The sequence below is a fragment of the Arachis ipaensis genome, chromosome B08 (assembly GCF_000816755.2).
Source record: "Arachis ipaensis cultivar K30076 chromosome B08, Araip1.1, whole genome shotgun sequence".
In the NCBI taxonomy this organism is placed as follows: Eukaryota; Viridiplantae; Streptophyta; class Magnoliopsida; order Fabales; family Fabaceae; genus Arachis; species Arachis ipaensis.
Window position 1 is genome coordinate 121258576 of NC_029792.2, and position 4954 is coordinate 121263529.

A 4954-nucleotide genomic window follows, 5' to 3' on the forward strand; every position below is an offset into this window, starting at 1 on the left:
TTTAATATGGTGTTACTTTTTTGTTTTGTTTTTCTTAATAAAAAACAAAACAAAAAAATTATCAAACTTAAAACACACCATAACTTATATTAATATCTAGATAATAAAAAAAGGTAACACCATATCAAAGTAAATTCATAAGATATAACAGGATGTTAATTAACATTATAATTAAAAAAATAAGTATATTAATTTGATTGTTAACACACAAAAAAAAAAGATAACCAAATAGTAGATATTTGCTTATAGTAATTGTTCACATCTGATATAAAAAAATACATAGGTTAACCAAGAAGTTCACATCCTATACATATTTTGAATTTTAGATCATGAAGCACGTAGAGTCCAAAATAGAATACATATTCCAAACCTAACACAAAAAAGTCTCCAAGCAGTTGAATAATTACTTTCTAATCACAGAAACTTGAATTAGATGATCTTCTTTCGAGACCCTCCTAAATACACATAAATATCCAATTCTAAGTTTATACATTTTCACAAGATTTTTTCATTTAGGACCAATTTTGTAATCTCGTTTCCTGCCTTTACTTTTCAAGACATGCATTGCAAAGGTTTTAGTAATGTCTGAGTCCTTAACAATAAACTTCCAATTCTCGACGGTTAAGTAGCAACCTAGCAAACTCATAGGGAATATACTGTGTAAAAAAGAAAAAGTTAGAAATAGTCCATAAAAAATAAAGTAATCAATAAGTATTAAACAATAATTATACAAGTCGATCAACTTTCACATCATACTTAGTCAACCTCTTACTGTGATGTCCAACAACATATCTATGTATTTCAATGTTAATTTATAGGGAAAATATAAGAAAACTAAACTTGATAACAATGAAAAATGTAATAAGGTTATACAGAATGTTGTGAAATGAAAATTGATTCTTGACATCAATACACTTTAAATGTGACAAAACTTATCAACCAATTAGATTATATCAAGAGTGACAAAATCAAAAACAAATGTAACACCAATCTAATATTAAACCAGAAAAAATTAACATATTTTCTTTTTTTGTTATTGATCTCTTCTTGACAGTAGTTTCATTGGAATTGTTCTTCCCAATTCTTTGCACAGCAGAAAGTATAATTAACAACAAAAAAATGAACAAATTAAAAAATAATAAAAAAACAGATAGACAATAGTAAAAGCAACTAATAACATTATATTACACAATGAATTATAGATATATTTTCAAAAAAAAATATGTTAATAAATACAGTAATTGAAATATAAGATGTATAAAACTAACAATAATTAAGAATAAAAAAACTTTTCATATTCCCATGGATCCCATTATCTTCTATATCATATGCAACATCATCCAATCCATTTCTCTTTTACTTTTAATAAAGATATACCAATAATATCTTTAACACAGTGAAATGCATAAAAATCCATATAGAACGGATTATTTCGCCTATCCCCAGGAGCCACAAAAAATATGTCACTTGTGACATACATTAAACCGTTCTCTTTTACTTTTAATAAAGATATACCAATAATATCTTTAACACAGTGAAATGCATAAAAATCCATATAGAACGGATTATTTCGCCTATCCCCAGGAGCCACAAAAAATATGTCACTTGTGACATACATTAAACCGATCTTGACCAAACTTTTAAACTTATAGAAAGCAAATAACTTGTTTATCTCATCCGAATGTATCTAAATTTTTTTTTTGATATTTTAATTTAAGCTTGATACAATTGTCACAGAGATCAATTAGGACAATTTCATGTTTCAGCTCGGTACCATATTTAGCAATTATTATATCTGGAACTAACACATCATCCTAAAAACAAAAAGAGATTTATCACATACATTTAATTTTTTATTACAAATTTTATTAATTCAGTTATATATGATTTATCTGTTGATCACATAGTTATTAAAAAAAAAAGCCTCAAATTATATATTAATCTAAATATGTACCCGTCCTTTGTATGTGCGGAACATAATTTTTGATTCTTTATCATTTCTCCAATGCTCTCTTGTGCCAAAGAAACGCCTAAATCAACTCAATTAAGTATCTTTTTAACATATATAACAAGAAATCGTTAATAGAAAATAAAAACAATATAATCTCGACCTTTTGCGATCACTTCTACATGCAACAAGACTTATGGTAGGAAAATAGTGCGTAAAAAACCTGTTTCAGCTATTTACAAACAAATACAAAAAAAAAAAGAATAAGAGTATTGCTTGACAATATATAATCCTGCATACTGGGAAGAACCAGAATGGGGAAAAAAATAATGATGCATGGTAACAGAAAGAGTAACCAGGTATAAATCTTAAGATATTGCACGATCTTTAGTTACAAAGCATTTGACTAATGAGCTGCCTAATAGTTCCAAATTAGTATCTTTTGTTCCCTGATAGAACATGTTGTCAAGAAATATAATACATGTTATGGACATTGGTCTTATATTTCTCTAAATAGCAAATATGATACATTTGGGTTGCCTAATTAAGAATTTGGAAGAAGAGTAGTTAAAAAGATGTACCTATTAAGAGCAAAATGTAATACCCTACCAGACAGAGTTTTATGCTTAAGTCATAAAATAGAGGTGGTGAGGTATTACAACTTCTAAAAAGAAAATCTAGTACGTATAGTATTGCAAAAATGTTTATAACAAGGAGCCTTTGAAGAAAAATGGGTAAAACAAACCGATAAATCGAATAGCGCAACACTCCGATCGATAATGTAAATGAACGTATAAGGAGTAAGCTAACACAAAGGAACATACAAAAGAGTGACAAAATACATATATCAAGACTCGAGATTCGGCTGGTGAAGATAACTGGTCCGAGCATATTGGCATATATACATATATAGTGAGGAAGTCCCCAAGAGAACCCAACAGAAAAAATACAAAACCTGTTTCTCCAAAATAACCTCTGAGAGGAGTCAATACAAAATACATATGAACAGTGGAGAATTTAAGTGTCTAAACCAGTATATGTAATCAAAATGAAATCCCAAGATACTAAGGGTGTCTGCGGAAAGGAAGTCTCCAGCATGTCTCAGCGAGGAGCCTCACGTCCTGCATCTGAAAATCACAAAATTCGCGTAGTTGAGAAGCGGAGGTTCTCAGCATGGTAATAGTGCGCAAATATCTAACATGTAATGTCCTGAAAAAGCCGAAGGCAATCTTAGAACTTCCAAGCCATAATTAAAGCATATAAATATAATTAGACCATGAGAAATGTAAAAGTAGGCAACTAGCTCAAGGATCTGCAATTCTAACTAAATATTCCCTTTCCAAATTCTGCAAACCTCCCAACCGCTAACAGTAATGTAAATGCAAGCACAAGTATATCAAGCAAAGAAATGCACAAGTAGGAAGCATATACGACAATTAAGCAAGTAGCAAGTAATGATGCAGTCAATTAGGCAATCCAAACAAATTACATAGAATGCATATGATGCATACCTGTCCTAGTGGCTGATGAGTCTCATCTGTCGGTTATCAAGCCAACCCGACGTGTCCGGTAGCTAACCCGGGCACAGAGTCTGTTGCGCCTTAATATCATTAGAGGGTATATGTGCCCTGTCACCCTTACAACCAGAGAGAGCATACAAACATACTCACATCCAACCCTTTCCATTCATTGTTCATTTATGATATTCATTCATGGATTACACATGCATTTATCCTCAGCCAAACGGCTTACAAATCATAACCCGCAATCAGCCATAATCATCACACACCGCCATTCGGCTCATTTCACACTTAGCCATTCGGCTCTTATCATATACAGCACTCCGCAATCCCCCTTCAACAACTCATATCATCATCATTTATCCTACTCATCATAACATCTCCTTTCTTCATTCACAAGCTACCCTCTTCCCTAGCTTACTCTCATTCACTAGGTATTTTACATTGATTTAAGATTTAGGGAACGAGATTGGGGGTTTATAAGTGTGAAATAACATCTCGGAAGGTTACGAGCTTGTTGGGAATGTGAAGAGCTTGAAAACAAAAGTTTTAGAAAAGAACTGGGTCGCGTGCGTACGCACAGGGATGTGTGTGTTTAAAAGTGTGCGTACGCACAGAAAGCAAAATGTTCAGGGTGGAGCGCGCACACAACGTGTGCTAGCGCCACCACCAGTGCCATTCCCAACGTGTGCGTACGCACAGCTCAAAATACTTCGTTGGTTGTGTGTGCGCACAGGGCGTGCTAGCGCTGTCACCAGTAGTCCTGTCTCCGCGTGTGTGCGTACGCACGAGGCTGTGCGTGCGCACAGGACCAAATTCTCGCGGAGTGTGCGTGCGCACACAAACCAGAAATCACAAATTCTGCAGAAGTTGCAGAGTTCAAATTTTTAACCCAAACTTCCAATGATCATATCTCCTTCCACGAAATTCAGATTTTAAACCATTTTAAAGCTTATGAAAATATCTTTCCTTTGATATAAAAATCATCAAATTCCGAAAACAATAGCTCAAGATATGATCCGTTGAAGTTCATCAAAATTCCATGTTTACCAAAACTCGTAAACTCCCCATTTTCAACACATACATGTACCAATCCATACAAAATCAACCCAAAATTCAACTATTCCAACATCAATCATTTCCAAACCCCTTTTTAATCATCAACCCACCAAGTGCATTCAAAATTTAGCCAAATCTCATATCATAATCAACATTCCATAACTCAATTCAATATTCATTCTTTCCTCTCTCAATTTCCAAAACAACAATCAATTCATCAATCACCATATATTTTCACATATCAATATCATACTCCAAAAACATGCTCATCAACAAGAGCTTCAACCATTTTCATCGATTAAACACATCAATTCATATATCCATACAACTAGGGCTGGCAAAACTGGTCGAGCCCGTCGGGCCGATTCGCTGAATCCGCTAAAAAAGGTGGGTCGGGTTAGGATTTGCAGCCCGCCAAACCCGCATT

At 33.2% G+C, this 4954-nt stretch overlaps 1 long non-coding RNA gene across 1 annotated transcript; it reads right to left on the minus strand.

Moving 5' to 3' along the window:
* LOC110266082 lies at positions 1693-2142 on the minus strand. The gene is made up of 2 exons (XR_002353011.1): positions 2112-2142; positions 1693-2030 (listed from the first exon to the last, which is right to left on the minus strand). It is a non-coding gene; the product is annotated as an uncharacterized LOC110266082 (long non-coding RNA).